This window comes from Cervus canadensis, chromosome 5, assembly GCF_019320065.1.
Source record: "Cervus canadensis isolate Bull #8, Minnesota chromosome 5, ASM1932006v1, whole genome shotgun sequence".
In the NCBI taxonomy this organism is placed as follows: Eukaryota; Metazoa; Chordata; class Mammalia; order Artiodactyla; family Cervidae; genus Cervus; species Cervus canadensis.
Genome location: NC_057390.1, coordinates 67,664,120 through 67,684,126, shown reverse-complemented (window position 1 = coordinate 67,684,126; position 20,007 = coordinate 67,664,120). Strand labels below are relative to the sequence as shown.

Genomic DNA, 20,007 nt, shown 5'->3' with positions numbered 1-20,007 from the left:
GCAACTGAGCACACGCAAGGGATAGTAACAAGGAGAGGGTGTTGTTTGGGGGAAGTACAAACTGGAGTATTTGGGGTCGTGCGGCATTCTGTCTACAAGTTTTTATCAAGTGGTTCAGGAGGGGAAAAAGGCAGATCTATATGTATGTCAGAAGAGAGAGAGAAACACAAATAGAAATTGCACAATTGTGGTCAATGTTTATCAGAGGATCTGGGGGAAGGGGATATAGAAGTTCTTTGCATTGTTCTTGAAAAGTTTCTATAGGTTTGAAGTTATTTCAAAGTAGTAATAAATGATCAGTGAATAAACCTCAACACCGGTCATGGGGCAGACAGCTCTCACATGGCTCTGCTGACAGGTGCTGCCGCAAGTGTGTGGTACTTGATACTCGGGCACTTTTGTGTCCAGTTAACTGCCCCTTTCATTCCTGACACAGAATCTCCAAACTTTTGCCAGTGACTCAAGCCCGTATCTGTCCCTTTCTCCCTCCCATTTTGTCAGATAACTTATTTTTCAGAGAAACTATAGGACATCATGAAGAGTGGCTACTAATTTCCCTAACCTTATCTCGGTATCCTTCCCATTTATTCTCAACACACTGCAACATGGTTCATCTAACTTTGAGATGGGCTTCCCTGATAGTTCAGTTGGTAAAGAATCCGCCTGCAATGCAAAAGTTCCCGGTCTGATTCCTGGGTGGGGAAGATCCGCAGAGAAGGGATAGGCTACCCTCTCCAGTGTTCTTGGGCTTCCTTTGTGGCTCAGCTGGTAAAGAATCTGCCTGCAATGCGGGAGACCTGGGTTTGATCCCTGGGTTGGGAAGATCCCCTGGATGAAGGGAAGATCCCCTGGAGAAGGGAATGGCTGCCCACCCCAGTATTCTGGCCTGGAGAATTCCATGGACTACAGTTCATGGGGTCACAAAGAGTCGAACATGACTGAACAACTTTTAAATTTTATTTTATTATAACCTTGAGACAGAGTGTAAAAGCCCCCACAGATCTGTGATTCATTAACCACAGAAACCCCTCCCGGAGGCCTCCACCCTCAGGGTCTGAACTGGATGGGCCGCCCTCCATGCCTGCCACACAGCTGTCACCTGAGATGTCTCTTCACCGCTCATTCCATTCCTGGGTTCCTAGCTCTTCCCCTTTCCACTTTGTTAGGGAAGCAACTCAAATAACAGCTTCCAGTGAAAGAATTCACAGGAGGTAAACTTTTTTGAGATTTTCCATGTCTGAAGATCATGCATAGCTAGTTTTTGTATATATATTTCTACCCTCACACTTAGTTTAACCAAGTATTCATTAAAGACTGTTTTTCTTCATAATTTTAAAAATACAGCTTCCTTGTCTTTTTTTCTTTCAAAATTGCTCTTAAGAAGTCTGATTTCATTCTGATTCCTGATCCTCTTCATGTGACCTGCTTTCTTTCCATCCTGGAAGTTTTTGATTCTTTTATTTCTCTCCGTTCTGAAACTTGACAGTGATGGTCCTTGGTGTAGGTCTTTTTTCAGCTATTGTGTTAGGCGTTTGGTAGCTCCTTTCATATTGGTCACCTATGTCATTTTGTTGATTGTTTCTCCCCTCAAATTTCTCCATTATCTTTTTCTGAGATTATTTACAAGCAGATGTTGAAACTCTTGGATCCATTCTCTAATTCTCCATCTTGTACTTGTCCCCTTTTCTAATATTTTGCCCTTTTACTCAATTTTCTGGGAAAGTTTCTTGACTTTATCTTCTGACTTTTTCTATTAGATTTTTAAAAAAGGTTTTCTATCACATTAATTTCAAAGCTCCTCATTAATTTTCCAGTGTCACCTTTTAAACTGTCACCTTGCTCTTATTTCATGGATGCTTCTCCCATTTCTTTGAATACTATAGGTTATTTTAAAGAGGTTTGTTCTGCCCCCTGATTGGTTAGTTGGAGGCAGAGGAGGCTAGGAATGCTGTGTTTGAGGCTCCCAGCCAGAGCCTCTATCCTGAGGCCTTTCACTTTGACAGTCACCTGGACCCCTTCTAATACCTTCCCTTCACAAAACCCACCCATCTTATGCCCATTTCCTTAGCAGCCTTCTGCCACGTCTCAAGAAGACACCCAGGGAAAGAATCTTACAACCCTGGGAGTAGGTGCCTCAGCCTGCCTCCTCTCCATCTATGTCAGAGCTCTACTGGAATTGAAGGTTTCATAGGAATTTCTGGTGACAGAAGAATCAGTGAAGGAACAACATTGGGTGAGAAGGGCCTCCTGGTTCCCTCTCTATGGTACAAGTAAGCTCCCTCTCTCCTTGGGGAAATGGTCTCAGGGGATGGTGGTGTGAAGGAACTGGCTTGAACCAGCTTAAGAGAACCAACTGTCAGGGTTTTGAGAGATGAGTGAGCTGATTGATGTTACAGCAGTAGCTTGAAGTCAGCGATAGTATTTATACCACTGAAATTGGCAAACGCTACATGTCAATCTTTTTGCTTTTTTTTTTGGCTTTGTTTTTTGAAAGGTTGTTATTAAACATTTAGAATACGTCTCTGAATATCAGTATCGCTCATTCAGTGCTCTGCTTCCTAGGGAGTGGAGCTGAGGAGCAAGACAAGGACCAGGAGTTGTGCAGCCCCGATGGGGCTTCATGCTCTGAGGCTGGGTTTGCTGTGGAATACCTCTTTAGCATGCCACCTTAAAGCACTGATTTTATTCCATGTACTTGGAATCATGGCTCTTTCTGCAAATGAGTGCAACCTGTCTTCAAACTACCAGCTCTGGGATACTTAAAAAAAAAAAAATTACCATATCCATATAGCAGGGCACCAGGGAGCCAGTCACAAGCACCAGGGGCTCCTGATTGTTTCCAGGAAGCAAATGGGCTTCCCCCAGAAAAGGCAGATGGGTGTGGGGCTCTCTAGTCCAATGAGTCCTCGATAGACTGACAGCCCAGAACCACCCACCTCATCAGTCATAGAGCGTCGTGCTTCTTCCCCTTCTTGAATGCCCTTGGAGAGACAGCTTGGAAGGTTGGACTCGCGTTGGTTTACTGGAACTGGATATGATCCCACCCTCCAGGTGACAAGAGGAATTTGGGGAGCTTCTGAGCCCAGCACCCAAAGCAGTGAGCTGCCCTGGGTCTCGTTTCCACTTCCCGGTCCCATTGTGCTCTCTGCTTTCATGGTCCTCCTTCCAGTCCCCTCAGTGCCAGCTTCTGCCACCCAGCCAGACTGGAGATGGGCTGCCCTGAGGGAAGAATTAGAGGAACAAGTGAGGAAGTACCTCACCTACCCTGTGGGCCCTGGCTGGCTGGTCCAAAGGAAGATGCTCAAGTGTACCCTGGGGGCTGAGGATGTAAGAGCCAGGGTGGCAACAGATTCTAGGAACTTTGGGCCAGCTCTTCCCTTTCCTACCCTGCTCTGACTTCACTTCTCTCTGTGCCTTGGTTTTCCCAAATGTGAAATGGGACTAATCACCCTCAAAATATCCCTGCAAGGTACTAATTACCATTTGTAAGAGACTTTGAGATCTTTGGATGGACTATAACAGTACTAATAATGGATAATAATACTCTGCTCTTCTCTGGGGCCTTTCATCCATGGATCTCAAAGCCTTTTACAAACCTTAATTAATTCTCACTACATCCCAGTGCAGGAGGCTGATGGTCATTAGCCCGATTTTTACTGGTGGGGAAACTGAGAGAAGCCCAGAGGTTGGCTTAAGGCCACACAATAAGTCTGCAGCCCTGTGAGGGCTAGAACTCACAGCCCCTGACCCGCACGAGAGATCACATGATGTAGGCTCCAGCCTAACCTGGCAGTAAGGCTGATGGAGCAGCAACAGAGCCTCCTGCCTGCCAGAGCCCTGGAGTGGCTGCCAAGGGGAATCTGCACCACTGAACTCTCAGAGGACTTGGGCAAATAGGAGGAGGCCCATAGGCATGGGTTTTGCTAGCTGGTCTAGAGATTTGGGGAGAGAAGTAACATTGATAGGGTGCCCCATGTGTGCCAAGCCCCTGTTTAAGGCACTTGTGTCATCTGGTTACATCCCACCTGTGATACGCATAGTGTTCCCATATCGTTCCTGTATCACAGGTGAGAAAACTGGCTTGTTGAAGAGGCCACCATTTATGCTCACCCATGTTGGACCAAACAACGTGTTTGTGGTGCCTTCATTGTCATACATATGGGCCACAAGTCATCCGGGTAGCGTGAAGCATAATTAGGCATCATTTTAGAGATGGGGAAACTGAGGTACCCAGAAGAAAAGTGACTCGTTCAAGGGTGTGACCTTGGACAGGTCCTGTTCTTCCACAACCTCTCCCTCCCTCCCAGGTCCTCAGAGTCCCCTAGCCCTGACTCCCTCTTAACCCCAGCTGGCCGGCAAGGCTATGTGAGATCATGGCAGGAAAGGCTTTGAAGTGCTCTGAGGCAGCACCCAGGTCCTCCCAGGGGCAGATGAAAAGCCTCCTCCCCTGGGTTCTTTCTCATCCCACAGGAAAGCTCCAGAAGATGGAAATGGCACAGTCACGAGGCTGACCAGGGATCACTTGGGGACAGTGGCCCGTGGGCTTCCCTCCAGACCTCTAGAGTGCACCCGCATGTCATGCCTGGGGGATCCTCTGGGGAGGACCGGGCTTCCTGGGACAGAGGGCTGAGGGTGTCCCTCCCGTCTGGAACAGAGTAGGGAGAGTCTGAGCTGAGGGCATGTGACCGGGCAGTTCCTGCCCCTCTTTGGGGCCCTGGTCTCCCAGGGAGTTAATCTAGAGGACCTCTGAGGTCGCTTCTGGCTCTGATGATCCCTGACACCCTAACTTGGATCCATGCTCCCCAGAATCCTGTTTGTTAATGATTACCCCACAGGAACCCAGAGAATTCGTTAGCGAGCAGATTCCTCCAATATGACAGTGGTGGAAGCTTTACGTCCGAGCAGGGTGTCTGGGGAAAGATTGAGGGCAGGAGGAGAAAGGGATAACAGAGGATGAGACAGTGGATGGCATCACCGACTCAATGGACATGAGTTTGAGCAAGCTTCAAGGGTTGGTGATGGACACGGAAGCCTGGCGTGCTGCAGTCCATGGGGTTGCAAAGAGTTGGACACGACTGAGCGACTGAACTGAGGGTGTCTGGAGACCTGGCTCTAGCCCCCCACAAACAAGCTGTGTGGTCTGGACAAGGGTTTTCCTGATCCTTGCCTCAGCTTCCCTGTTGGTAAAAACAGCAGTGGGGGATGCCTGAGGGGCCTTTGAAACTGGAGGAAAGAAATAGAGATGGCGAGATGAGTCTCTGTCTGGGGTGGGGACGTGGGGGGCAGGGCACGCAGGGAACACAATTCTCACTGAGTAAAATGGGTTGGAGGCGGGGGCAGGGTGGGAAGAGAGCCTTGGAGTGATATTTGGCAGCTGGAAGGGGGTGGAATGAAGCTCGAGCAGTGGTGTTGTTGCCCACTGCCTGCTTAATCTTGATAGAAATTCTGCCTAATATTTATTTATGCAGCCTTTCATCCAACTTAACAAAATGCTTTCTCCCATGTTGTCTCTTTCTATTGCCCTCCCCATCTGTGGGAGAGGTCTATGAGCACTCCCAATCTACAGATGAGGAAACTGAGGCTCAGAAAGATGAAGTCATCTCAAGGACACCTAGGTAGTAAGGAGCAGACCCAGGCTTCTAGCCCCGGTCTGTCCCTGAGACATGCTTCTCTAGCAAGTTCCATACCACAGGGTCCCTTCTGGAACGAGTGCAAGGCAGCCTTGACCTGGGTTGAGGGCCTTGATGGCAGAGTCCCCTCATGGGGCCCTTTTCCTCCTCCTGAGGCTCCTTGGGGGTGGTGGTTGGGTGGGGGGGTGCTGGCCCTGAGGGAGGAATCTCAGATGGTGAGTCCAGGGTGCGGCCAGCAGTGGGCGGGAGGCACTGGAAGCTGCTGCTAGCTGGGCTGGGTGGGGCAGGGCGGGCACGGGAACAGTGTGACCTGGACGGTGTGACCTGTGATAATTGAGAGCTGCAAGCAGTGGCTGCGATGGAGGCAGGGAGGCCCCCCTGTGCTTGGGGGTGGCCTCACCATCAAGACTGGGGCCTCTGTGCCTCCCGCCTGCTGGTTCCCCCTCACTACAGCTTGGCCGCTTCTAGGAGACGATGCTGTCTCTCCCACCAGCAGGTCCTCCCCTGGGAGCCTGCTCAGACCTGCCTTCCTCACAAAGCTCGGTAGCAACTCCCTGGGGCAGAAAATGTCTCTTCTGAAAGCAAGACAAGAGTTTAATTAAGCTCTAAATGCGCACAGTTGAGCCTGAAATTAGGGTGGTGTTGGGAGGGGGAGAAGGCAATCGAGGACGGGCGGGGGGTGGGGGGGGCTTCGACCCAATTCTGGCCCAGCTGAGCCAAACAAGCCTGCAAGCAAACATTTACAGAGCCTGTGGGCGCGGTTACAAAGCCTCTCTGACCTGGAGAGGGGAGAATGCCATGTTTCCTCTTGTGTTTGGGGTAAGTCTGTGGAGGATTTGGAAAGTGGGAGAAGGAGCAGGGAAGTGAAGCGACACCAACCTCTGAGAGCAGATCCTAAGGCTCTAGGGACACGCGAGGGTGCCGGGGGCAGGGGTGGGGGGACACTGGGGGGTCCTGTGAGACTGCAGGTGGGCCAGTGGGAGCCCTCCCCACACCCAAGGCCAGCTGGGCTCTGGGTGAGCCCAGCCAACCGCACGCACAGGTGTGCCAGGGCTGGGGCTCCTGCCCAGCACCCCGCTTGGCTCACCCAGGTGTGCAAAGCTCATTCTGCTCCCTAAGAAGGCAGGGAGCAGCTAGCCAGGTGCCCGAACGGCTGGGCTCCCAGCTGGAGGACAAAGCCGCTGACACTGGGTTTGCCATGGCTGCAGGCCTTGGGGCCAGTCAGGAGCTTTGAGGGGAGCAGAGGCTTCAGCCTCCTCTCTCTCCTGTCCCCAGCTCTCCCCGGGTTGTTGCTCAGACAGTCAAACCACAGCCTCCCCCTCTACCTGGCAATTAATCCTGCTGTGCCCTGCAACCTGGGTTGGGTCTTACTCTGCCAGGGACTGAAGCAAAAAGAGACGGGCCGCTGGGCGTGTTATCGCTTGTCTCCGGGGCAGAGAGGCGGTTGCGACAGAGCCCCTGCGTGCATGTGGACATGCCTGCATGGAGCGGTGAGGGAACAGGCTGTCCTCGGGGGGCTCCCTGGCCCCCCTTCCCTGTGTGTGTGACAGGGAACCCAAGGGCAGACCCCACTTGATTGACACAAAAGCTGCTCTCACAGAAGCCGTCCCCCCTACCCCGGACAGGTCATCTGATCAGTTAGCAGAGATGCTGTAAGTTCTTTGATTTAAGGGACCCTCTGCTGAAGACACCAAAGTGGGGGTCTTTGCCGGGGCCGTAGGAAGCACCAGCCAGGGTTCAGCCACTAAGCGGCCCCCATTGGCTGTTCCTAACTTGGGCCTGATGCCCTGATGGCTTCCCCGTCCCAGGGCAGATGGGGAAATCCTGGCACAGGCTTTCTGTCACTGAGTCACAGGTGTCCTGGAGGTATGATGACCGCTGGGCACAGGGTCAGGAGAGGCCCCGAGGTTCATCCAAGGAAGCCTCTCTCACCCATCTGTGCTTATCTCCCCTTGACAACATCTCTGCCCCTTATCCTGTGGCTGCTGTGACAAATTACCACAAACAAGCTGGCCTAAAATGACAGAAATTTACTCTCCCACAGTTCTGGAGGCCGGACGCCTAAACTCAAGGTGTGGACAGGACCTCTTTCAGCCCCTGGCAGCTGTGGCGTTTTGTAGCCTTAGCACATCTGTCTCCACGGTCTTCACATGGGCAGCTCCACAAGGTGTGTGACCTCCCTCAGCTTCATTCTTATAAAGACATTTGTCACTGGATTTAGGGTCCATCCAGATAATCTAGGATGACCTCCCCTGCTGAAATCCTTAATTTCATGACACCTGCATAAACCCTTTTTTCCAAATAACACATTCCTAGGTTCTGGGGATTGGAACATGGACTTACCTTCTGGGAGCCATCTGTTACCCCACCCGGTGGTCAGTTAGCATGAGTTGGACCCCTCCAATGATGGGAAGCTTGCTACCTTATGGGTTGACTCAGTTCATGCCTAGACAGGTCGAATTATTTTAAAGTTCTTCCTTGGGTGGAGCTGAAATTCCACTCAACAAGAACCTCTACCCACTGGCCCTGGTTCTATCCTTCAGAGCATATATAATATACCTAAATAAATAAACTCTATTCCCACTGCCCAATGCCCTTGATTACAATGCAAAAACAAAATTCAAAAAAGATGACCCAGCTTAATCCTGGAGTCAGAGACAGAGCACAGACCCTGGGGTCAAGAGACCTTAACTCACCAAAAGTTCTCTCCCTAGAATCTTGTGCCTCAGTTTCCTCACCATAATGCCAAGAGGCTGGTTGAATCACTCTTCCCAGGGGATGCTTTTGGAAAATGCATCCTGGATATTCATAATTTGTACTGGCCTACAAAAGCCTCTGAGAAGCCCTGACTAGAGAAGCCCACTGAATTCAGTCTTTTCCAGTCTTATTTGGAAATGGAGTCATTTTATTGACTACCATCTTTTTTTTATCACCCTGCAGAACTTCTTTGCTGCTTTGCAAGGAGAATCGGTCTCTGTGATGCCTGGGTGTCCTTTTCAGCTTTCACAGTCTATTAAGGTCAAACCAAATAGTTGAGTTCAAGTTCACTGTCTTTGGTTCCCATCCCTAGAGTTGTTGACAGGCATTTTGCTGGAGGTGACACACGGTCCATTACAAGCTGAGAGTCAAGGATCTGGAAAATGAGAAGCCCCTCCCCCAAGCCACAGACAGCCTGGGTGAGGATGTGGGTGGGGGCCTCCTCCCAGGGGCCGTGGGCCTGCTGGGGTTGCCCTGAGGGAGGAAGCCAGGAAGGAAGGAGCATTTCCGCTGTTCTGCCCTCACAGGACCTCCTCTTCACATCCCCGGGGTCCAGACTTCTCTTCTGCCTCAGACTCCACCTACTCAATCCTCCTTCATTAGGTAAAGCTACCTCTGAGCCTGGAGGCTTTCCAGGTGGCGCTAGTGGTAAAGAACTTGCCGGCCAATGCAGGAGACCTGAGAGATGTGGGTTCAATCTCTGGGTCAGAAAGATCCCCTAGAGGAGGGCATGGCAACCCACTCCACTATTCTTGCCTGGAGAATCCCATGAACTGAGGAGCATGGCGGGCTACAGTCCACAGCGTTGCAAAGAGTCAGATATGACTGAAGCGATTTAGCATGCACCTCTGAACCTGGCTCTTCCCAAGCTTTCTGCTGAGGGTCCCAGTGAAATCCCTCTTACATTTGCTGGGGGGAGGGGGTAGTAGGAATATCCCAGAGAAGCTGGATCTTCTGAAATGAGAGCAAGAAGAAACCTAGACCTCCCAAGGGAAAGGCAGGGCTGGTGGGGGAAGAGAAGGGCCTGCAGGTGTGTCCCAAGGAGAAAGGGGAGAGAACCTGAGGATGGGATGGAGGGGGTGTGGGGCTCCTACCCTGGGCCCAAGAGAAGGATGGAAACATCGAAATGACAGCTAAACCGAAGATGACGATTGACTGAGACGGCTACCAGGTTTATTTCTCTGCCCCAAGTGAGATTACAGCGAGGCTATTACCCTCCCCCAGCAGGGGCAACCCAGCTCAGATCCACCTCGTATTGTATGGAGTCCCTGTGGCCTGACGGTTTCATCTGCAGATACAGGTTCACCATGCTCTCAGACACAGCTCCGGGGTTACTTACTGAGCACCAATATATCAGGGGCTATGCTAGCTGCTTTTACGTGTATACTATTTCATCCTTGCAACCCTTAATATTTGCAGTTGAGCAGACCAAGACAGAGGTTTAGTATCTTGCCGAAAGTCGAGAGGAGAAGCGAGGAATAAGACCAGCTCTGGCTCCCAATCCACCCCACAGCTTTTGACGGTACTGAGTGATGCACCCCTGGATCCCGATGGTGTGGGCAGTTCTCCCGTAGGTCTGGCCCGAGTCTCTCCTACTCTCATCTGAATTGGATCAGATGGAAGGACCATGTCAGTAGGTCGGTTTTGCTCCCAACCCAGCCTCAAGAGACATCACCCATCCCTTGGTACAGGTGGTAGCCTTCCAGTTACTGGGGTGGGGAATGTTTGCCTTCTGTTAATGAAAAGAAATAGATGTGATAATAAATAAATGCCCAACCCAGTGCAGCAATCGATGTCCCTAACAATGAGGCTCTGTGTTTGCTCTCGGCTGTGGGTTATGTTCATTGGCCACAATTACTGCTCAGGAGCCCCTGGGCACATCATCCCAGGTGGGGCTCCAGGCGTACTTCCCAGGGGAGGGAACAAACCTTCCTGCCTTCAGCTACCAGAATTCATCCCACAACGTGAGGTTCCTACAGGCCTACTTCCAGGCACCCCAGGCCAGAGTGAGGGGAAACATGCCAGGTTCACAGTGGAAACAGTGCCTTACCTTTTGCATCAGGAAATGAGTCTGGTCCCAGCACTGCCTCTGCTGCCCTGGGTGACCTGAGACCAGCCTAGTTCCTTCTCTGAGCCTCAGTTTCCTCATCTGTAAAATGGGGTAGGGGTAGAGTAGTAATACATGATCTCTCATGTTCCTTCTAGCTCTGACTTTACAGGACCCTGTAGCCATGGCTTCTCCCAGAGCTGCTTTATGAATTAAGCATATGGGCCCCTAGCTGGTGCCCCTTGGGGCTCTAAGAACCCAAACTCTTCCCCTGTTAGGAGGCCGGATGTCCATTCCTGCCTCAGCTTCCCTCAATCCTTTTCTTTCCCCCTTTCTCTAGCTGTCATGGGTCTGGAACCCCCCCAGTTTGCAAGGCATTTTTCAGAAACATTATCCCATTTGAGCCTCACCCCAACCTCATGAGTTTGGCAGAGAAAGGGATGCAGTGCTTTCAGCCCAACCAGGTGTCAGGCCCCTCCCTTGATGCTGCAAGGAATCTTCCCCCATAGCTACAGAAATCCTTTTGGGAATAAGCACAATATAAGTAAATAGACAGTGGGTGGATATTTAGATGAATGCATATGTGCGTGATCCTTACCACACCCTGAGGTCTTGGTGTTATGATGGTCCCCACATTACAAGGGAGGAAAGTAAGGCTTGGAGGGGTTCAGCAACTGCCCTGGGTCCCTTGGCTCTCAGGCAGCAAAGTGAGGATTGGAACCCAGACCTCTCTGATCTAAGCCCACAGCCCTTTCTGAGCACCTACGTGGGCACAAATCAGCCTTCTCCACCCCACTTTGCAAACGAGTGAATTTGGTGTCTAGAGATGATGTGATCTTGTCAAGGGTTTGCAGCTCCGAGTAGCAGAACCAGGATGCCTTGTCTTTTGCCTACAAACTGAGGGCTGTTTCTGGAAATATCTCAGTTGCCTCCAAAGAAAAATCAGTGGTGTCCCTTCCTCCCTCCCTTTCTGCCTCCCTTCCTTCCCGGAACATCTCTTATCTCTCAAGTGTTTCCTTGTCTGAGGCAGGGAATCACGTGATGTGCTCACTGTGCAGATAACAGGGCCACCACCCCCTGGGCTCGGCGTGGCTTCAGGGGTGCGGGTCCCCATGGCAGCCCATGTGCTCTGTGGCCCACATCAGCTGATCCACAGGGGTGCTGGGTGGGGTGTACGACATCCAGGGGGCTCTCAGTAGAGGTAGCGCCTGCACCCTCTCTGTGTGTCATTCTTGGGGTACCCTCGAAACTGTACATGGCTGCCCTCCCCAGGTGAGCATACCCTGGATGACTGGAGTGTTGGGGACTTGAGCATTGAACACGGACGCGGCTCTCCCAGACCCTTGCCCTCTGTGGTCCCCCCACTTCTCTCCTCTGGGTCTCCAGTCTGGGCTCTTCTCACTCCCTCCCACCCTCTACCATGGTGACTGGCTTAACGCTAGATTTTTGTCTTCTGGCTGCAGCCATGATGTGTATCTCTGAGTAATGCAAACACAAACAACACTTCTCCCTGAGGGGAGCATTCAAACTTGTTTGGAAAACTCAGGCTTAAGGCCACAGTTCACACCGTGTCTTCTAAGAAATTATCAGTGGAGGAGTGGTGTGTGCTTCAGACCGCTCTCCCTCTCACGTGTATATCACAGTTCTGGTCTCTGTACCACTTATATGCCCGTGTGTGCGTGCACATGTATGTAGGGTTAGCATTTTAGGGTAAATTCATGGATGTATAAAACATACATCCAGAGGGAGGGGACATGTGTATACCGTGGCTTATTCGTGTTGATGTGTAACAGAGGCCAACACAATATTGTAGAGCAGTTGTCCTCCAATAATTGTATTTTGTTCTATACTGCCTCATATTGTACAATTATAATCTTTGATAATTATTAGTTACTCAAGAGTTATGTTTTATGAATAATGTTCAATTGTCATCACCAACAGAATGATACTCAGAAAACAAAAACATCCAGCCAAGTACACAAATTGTGTGCAAATTCACTGAGTTTTTACAAAGGGAACACACAACACACTTGTAAGCCTAACGTAGCCAAGAAACAGGACTCAGCCCATACGCCCCTACAGTTTGCCTGACCTGCAATGACTTCTAAATTCATTTTGCCTTTAAAAATTATATAATAGAACAACACAATCAGTATCACTTTCTATCTGATATCTTCAACATTATATTTGCTAATTTTGTATATGTGTCTAGTATACATATACACACATATACATATACTTGTGTTTATCCACACATACACAGGTATGTGTATGGGAAAAAAATACATCTTTTCTGCCTCTTTTCTTGCTTAAATATTCTAAATCAAGATGCAAACATTATGTCGTTTAATCCCTATGTTCTTCAGCATGCATCTAGAAAATATGGCTATTATCTTATATGAATGAATACCATTATCCCATCTAACAACAAAAAAAAATTTCTGGGCATCACCTCTGATCCCATCCATACTAAAATTTCCCAAACTGTGTGTTTACAAAAGAAAGTCACAGATACAGATATATATCTGACCCTATCACTGTGCCTGCTTCCTTTCCTCCCTCTTCAAGTTGCAAAATATTAGCACTGCCTTTGAAATGAAATCCAAATCCCTCTAGTATGAGCCAGATTTCCAAGTCTGGCTCAGTATTCACAGAATGGTGAGGGTCAGCCAATTCAGACTCCCTTCTGCTTTCTGAATCCCCTTATAACACTCACCAGAGTCTGGCCTCTTTTTGAACATCTTCCCACACTTCTCATGATATTGACTGGCAGGGCTGCCTTCCTTAGGCTAAGGTCAACTCTGCCTCTCCCAGTACCAGCATCCACCCTTTGCCCTAGCCTCATCCTTTGGAGCCATACCAAATAGACCTAGCTTTTTTCCCACAGGGAGTGCCTTCAGATATTTGGAAATCACTCAAAACAATTCTCTCCTCACCAACCCCCCATGCTATAAATTTTAGAATGTTCCCTGGTCTCAGTCAACCCCATCACTTGATTCTTGCCCCTGCATATGCATACTTTCCTGAACTTGGGCTTTTCCTAACACTGTCTACTCTGCAACCTCCCCCACCTTCACCTGTAAGCATCTCATCAGACTCTTGAGGCCAATGTCAGTGCCACTGCCTTCAGAAAGCCTTTTCTAAGGTGTTCCACCTGATATGTTCTCACCCTCTGCATCAGCCAGAGAATCCTGGTGGTTGCCTTGTGGTGTTTATTGTGCTCTGGCTTGTTTTAAAGTTGTTTGAGAATCTTTTTCATGCCTCACCAGATTCCAGATACTTTGAAGACAGCCACTTCCTTACCTGACATTGCTTATTTCTGAAATGTCTAGAAACAGTAAGAGCTAATAGTAGGTGTTCTTTAGGTGCTCACTGGTGGGCTCTTTTACTTGAAACTGACAGATTTGTTGTTGTTCAGTTGCTAAGACATGTCTGACTCTTTGCGACCCTGTGGACTGCAGCACCCCAGGATTCCCTGTCCTTCACTATCTCAAACTCACATTCATTGAGTTGGTGATGCCATTTAACTATCTCATCCTCTGTCATCCCCTTCTCCTCATGTGTTCAATCTTTCCCAGCATCAGGGTCTTTTCTAATGAGTCAGTTCTTCGCATCAGGTGGCCAAAGTATTGGAGCATCAGCTTCAGCATCAGTCCTTCTGATGAATATTCAGGATTGATTTCCTTTATGTTTGACTGGTATGATCTCCTTACTGTCTGAGGGACTCTCAAAAGTCTTTTCCAGCACCACGGAAACTGACAGATACTCAACTGAAATTGACTCCAATGGAAAAGGGAATCTCTTGTAAAATGGAAAGTCTAGGAGCAACCATTCTAAGCTTGCCAGTGTCCAGGAGGTGCAACAGAGTCATCAGAAGCCTGTTGTTCTCTGTTGAAAAGAGAGAACATCTTTCCCAAAGGTTTCAGTCAAAGCCTCAGGTCTGCCTCTTAGAAGCAAGTCTTGTGTCATGAACACAACCCTGAACTGGTCGGTAACTGAGGCCAGGGAAATGGATGTTCTGTTTGATTAGGACCGCATCATGTGTCCTTATGTCCATCCCTGCAGCCCAAGGGTCAGTATCAATGGGGAAGTGGAGGTTCTCCCAAAGGAAAATCAGGGTGTTCCTACTAGAAAGGGAAGTGGGTGCTAGGCTGCCACTCAACAGAGATTCATGAGCACTGGAAGGAGACCTGCGACAAGCAATGAGGTCTCCTGCTCTTGGTTGTTCTATGAGCTCCTTTTGTATCCCCTGTGGCCCCGTGTGTGGAGGAGAAAAGCAAAGGCCAGGCACATGGGAGTCTGAAGACCTGGGTAAACTGTGCTCTGCCTGCACGGTAGGTGTGGCCTTGAGCCCATGGCTTACCTTTCCTGAACCTCAGTTTCTCTGTTTGGAAAATAGGCCAATAACACAGGTCCTAGCTACTGCATACCCAGGTAGGCAGAGATGATTTGTCATGATTCCATTTCAAGCTAGGGGAAGATTCATTGACCCCTCCCGTAACAAGAGTCTGGGGCCTAAGTCAGTTTAGTTAAGTCACTCAGTCATGTCCAGCTCTTTGCAACCCCATGGACTGTAGCACACCAGGCTTCCCCGTCCATCACCAACTCCCAGAGCTTACTCAAACTTGTGTCCATAGAGTCGGTGATGCCATCCAACCATGTCATCCTCTGTCATCCCCTTCTCCTCCCACCTTCAATATTTCCCAGAATCAGGGTCTTTTCCAATGAGTCAGTTCTTTGCATCAGGTAGCCAAAGTTTTGGAGTTTCAGCTTCAACATCAGTCCTTCCAATGAATATTCAGGACTGATTTTCTTTAGGATGAACTGGTTGGATCTCCTTGCTATCCAAGGGACTCTCAAGAGTCTTCTCCAATACCACAGTTCAAAAGCATCAATTCTGTGGTGCTCAGCTTTCTTTATAGTCCAACTCTCACATTCATACATGGCTACTGAAAAAACCATAGCTATGACTAGACAGGCCTGAATGCTCGTGTTCAAATCCCAACTCTGTTTCTCTTTTGCTCTGGAATCTTGAGAGAGTTTACCTCTCTTGACTTCAGTTTCCCTCATCTGTTGAATGGGGATAATTGTAACTAACTCATAGAGTTGTTGTGAATATTAACTCAGTTAATATATATGACAATTAAAACACTGTCTGGTATGGGGAAGCCCTATAAAAGGTTTTTATAGGTGTCACTATTGTTGTTGCTTCCTGCCCAAATTATTGTGTGTTACTCTCTATTTTTCTCAGCTAGATTGTGAGCTGCCTGGGGGCAGGGTCCATCTAGGTTCCAGACTTCTCCTACTCCTCCTTCCTCAGGAAGTGCTCAGCAAATCCTGGGGGCAGGCTGATGGACAGCTATGAGAGCCCGGCAGGTCTTGGACTCTGACCACATTAGAAGTGGAGGGAACCTGCCTGGAGCCTCTGGCCTGGGGTGGAGCAGGAGGGGGAAAGCTCATGCTGGAGTCTGAAGAACCCCCTGGGTTTCTGTAGTCCTCAGGAGAGAGCGGATAGGTGTTTCTGTGTGAGACTTGAAGATGCCTGGCAGGAGACTTGTCTTGGATGGAGGAGTGGTGGGGAAAGTGTCTCCCACTTTAGGGCTTCTCTGTATCCCTTGCCCTATGACAGGGCTTGCGTTCAGTCCAGCCTCTTGGTGGCAGATGAGGAAGCAGAGGCCTGGAGATGTCAAGGGACTTGGTCCAGGTCACACAGCCAGCCATAGCAGGGCCAGCCTTGGACCGCTGTTTCTCAACTCAAAGCCCAATCTGAGCTCCTCTCCTTGTGCGGATCTTGGACCCAGAAGAGGAAGCTAAGGAAACTGTCCTGTTCTTCCTCTCCAGACCCAACAAACATTCCTACCAGGGGTCACTTCTGTTCTGACTCATAAAGATATTTCTGAATAATCACACTGGTCACCTTATCTCTGGAATGTATCCTGCTTAAACACACACACACACACACACAACTGGGGAAGTACCTTCTTCCTGCCTGAGTCTTCTAAGGCAGTCACTACTGAGAGTCTCTCAGGGGCCACGAGCTGAACTGGGACCAGAAAGGCCTCATTTGCATATGCTTTCTGAGAAGTCTTGCACAAACTTCAGTATAATGCTAAATGTGGTCTAAGTCAATCAAAAGGATTTGCTGTTGTTTGTGTTCTTTAAATTGGAGGTAACCTACAGTAGAGGGCCCTAAGCTGAGGGCAGAGCTTGATGAGTCTGTCACATGTATGCAGATGTAACCACCACCCAGATGCAGAATATTCTGTTTTAATATTAATGTTAGGATGGCCTCTAGAGCAATAGTTTTTGGACTCCCTTGCTTTCACATCTCCTCCTTGGTGTGCATCCCATACGTGAAATGGAACTCATGGTGGGTAAGGGCACGTGTCACGTCTCAGAATACTTCAGCTGGGTGGGCCCCTCTTGGAATGTAAAGGAGTTGTGTAAGGCCACAGGGAGGAGTCAAACTGCTTATTCCCCCTGCTCTTTCTTCCAGATGCTGATCCCTTTTGATCCATGGTTCCCAGCCTTTCTTTCTGCCCCCACACCTGAGGGATACAACACATTCCCTTGGGATTAGTGGCTGAGTGTATCCCTGAGGTTTAAAGGGAGGGGAGGTGCAGCTTGAAAAGCTGTGTGGGTTATTCTGATGTTTACCCCGACTCGGGGTGAGATGTGAGAGTCACTGATGGACTGTATTTCCCCCCATCCTGAAATGCCACCTGTGAGAAGATACATCTGGCTTTAACAGCATCTGTGCTGGTTTTTCCTTACTTGCTGAACGTGTCTTTCCCACCCCCACCAGATCTACTGTTCACCCTTCCTTGCCCTTCTCTGCACCCTGGGAGGCTGACAGGGGTGTGAGAGATGGGCTTGTGATCTTGTCGCCATCCTCTTCAGGGCTCTCTCTGGCAGGGGCTGCTTCTCTTTATCCTGCTGGATGGCCGCCTTCCATGGTCCCAGTGTGCACAAGGCTCTTAATAACTCTGTTTTCTTCCCTTTTCAACCCTGGGGGTGGTCAATAGTTTCCACCACCTGTTACCAGGCCTGGGGTGCAACAAGGTCCCTTGTCACTCTCTTCGCCCTGCTCACACCTCTTTATGGAAATGTTCTATTAAAGCCTCTTCCTTTGAACCATCTGGGCTGAAGTCTGTTTCCTGATGGACTCCTGACTGATCCAGAGATCTTGGGACAAACAGAAATGCTTCCAGGTTAGTCACTGATTATAACTTGCACCTGACTTTCAGAAATGTTCAAAATGTATGGTTTACAATAGAGAAAAGATGGCAGATTCACTCAGGCATGGTGGATAGAGGACCATTTATCATTAAGTCATGGACTTTGCTTCTGACCTGACAAGGCTGGGAGCACAGGTAACAGGCGAGCACTGAATGTAAAGGCAGGTGAGAAGGGTTTGCGTTCAGACTCTGGTTGGGAAATCTTGAGGAGGTTGCCTTGCCACTGTGTTCCTCAGCCTCCTCTTTGCCAATCCAGAGTGACCCTGATTGTTGTCACATCCCTGGAAGGGATGTTGTATGAGGAGAAACGAGACCATGTATGTGAAAGGGCTTCATGAACTGTCCAGCACTCAGACAGGAGGGCCAGTACAGTCCAGCCAGGCAGTCATTTTGGTCAGGAGTCAGACATCAGACTGGGAGGGACAGAGGAGGAAACACCTCACTTTAGTGCAGGGAGGTCCCAAGACCTGGAGAGGCAATGAGAAGGCAGCCCAAGTTACCTTTTTCTCCCCATCTCATTTTATGATCTCTTCTTCTGGCACTTGACATGACCTTTCCTTCACCTGAGTGATAGTGGTGGGCAGAGAATTAAGGAGAACCTCTAAGCGTAGGACAGAGTCACGCACAAGATGAAGTCCATGCTTTCTGGGGACCAGTAAGAGAGAAACAAAGACATTCCGGTAGGAGGCAGGTCATGCATGTCCTGTGTAAGAGGAGGAGCCTGGTGTCATAGAGGATCAGCCGCACTTCCAGCTGGGTCACTAACCCTCTAACTAATTCTCCTGGGCAAGTTACTTCATCTCGTTTTCTTGATCTGCAACCAGGGAATAATACCCACCTCAAACTTTTGTTGGGAGGATTGCATGAGACAATCCCTTAAAGTATTCCGCCTGGTAAGTGTTCAATAAAGATTGGCCCCTATTCTTCTTAGTATCTTATTCCAGAGAGTCAGAGAATCCTTTGTTACTGGGTGATCCTGGAATGATTCCCCACGGAGGGGGCCATGAACTGGGCTTGAAGGCTAAATTCTCGGTTTGGCATTCAGTTAGTCGGAGGCACCAGCTGCACCAGTTGGTCGGTCCCGCAGCATCAGGGCGCTGCTCTGTGCCTGGCGCTCAGGGACTGAGAGGTGAAGGCCGGCTGCAGATCGCGGGCCTCCCGGCGGGCAGAGGGAGCCAGCACAAATTCTGGAGCCGGGAAGGCCAGGATCAAAGCGCTTCGAGGCAGGCCGGGGCGCACCAAAGGGAGGCTAGCGACTTACATCAGCACAGATTCCGTGATGCTCTGCAGACGTCTCGGGGTTGCTGGGCTTTACGGGAACCCACAAGAAAGGAAAAGGCTGGGGAGCAGGCAGGGCGGGGGCGGGCGAGGGCGCGAGGGTGCGCTCGCCCGCCCGCGCGCTCCCGGCGGCGCCTGCCCCGGCCTGGACGCGCCTGGGACGGCGGAGGCCACGGAGGAAGCATAGGCTCCCTTTCCCCCTCCTTCTTTCCCCCCGAATTACTGGAAGGACTGTGTGGGAGAGACCCAGAAGCACTCGGATTTTCAAGCGCAGGGTGGGGGAGGGCCGGGTAGCCGCTGCCGCTCAAAGAAAAACTAAAAGTGCGTCTGTGAGCGCCGCTTGGACACGCGGCTGCTCCCAGGAGGGCGCTGGACGCCCGGACCGCGCCTGACTTTGTAGCCCCACCTAGCAGCTCGCCGGGGCGGCCGAGGACCGTGCGGTGCGGGAGGCGACGAAGGGGCGAGTCAGAAAGTGTCACGATTTCTTCACCTGCGCTCCCCCCACACCGTCCCCACCCCCAGTTTTCTGGGTTTTGCCGCTGCCGCTGGGGAAAGGGCTGAACGGTTTTGCGTCAAAGGACTGCATTTACTCAGTCCTGCTGGGAGAGGAGCGTAAACACAACCCAGGCAGGCAGGACACAGGATTAAAAAAAAAAGAGATGGCAAAAACGCCAAGCCCCGCGCTGGGTGCGCGCATCCATCTGCCTCGCACTTCTCGCCCCGACCCGCGGAGTTGCGGACGCTGCGCTGCAGGGCAGCGAGGGAGGTGCGAGGAGCTCAGCCAGCCTCGCCTCTCCACGCGCGTCCTTGGGGATGGAGCCGAGGACAGAATGTGTTTTATAGTTGTAAACAATGACCCCGAGTATTGTTTAGGATTACCGTATCTTGGGGCCATTGGGGCGGCCAGATGCCGCCAGCCGTCCCGGAAACGCCAGCGCTTTATATAGAGCCACGGGAAAGCTTTGAGTTCCCGGCTGGGTTCTATTTTTCTTTCCTAGCAACACCCCCACTTTACAGATAAAGAGACTGAGGGCCGAAACTGTGATGTGTTACAGTG

The 20,007-nt window shown here is 50.2% G+C and overlaps 1 long non-coding RNA gene across 1 annotated transcript; it reads left to right on the top strand.

Annotated features, from left to right (window-relative positions):
- Window positions 1-6,320: 6,320 nt before the first annotated feature.
- LOC122441918 lies at window positions 6,321-10,168 on the top strand. Its single transcript, XR_006269502.1, has 4 exons — window positions 6,321-6,449; window positions 7,010-7,120; window positions 7,675-7,797; window positions 9,807-10,168. It is a non-coding gene; the product is annotated as an uncharacterized LOC122441918 (long non-coding RNA).
- Window positions 10,169-20,007: the final 9,839 nt, after the last annotated feature.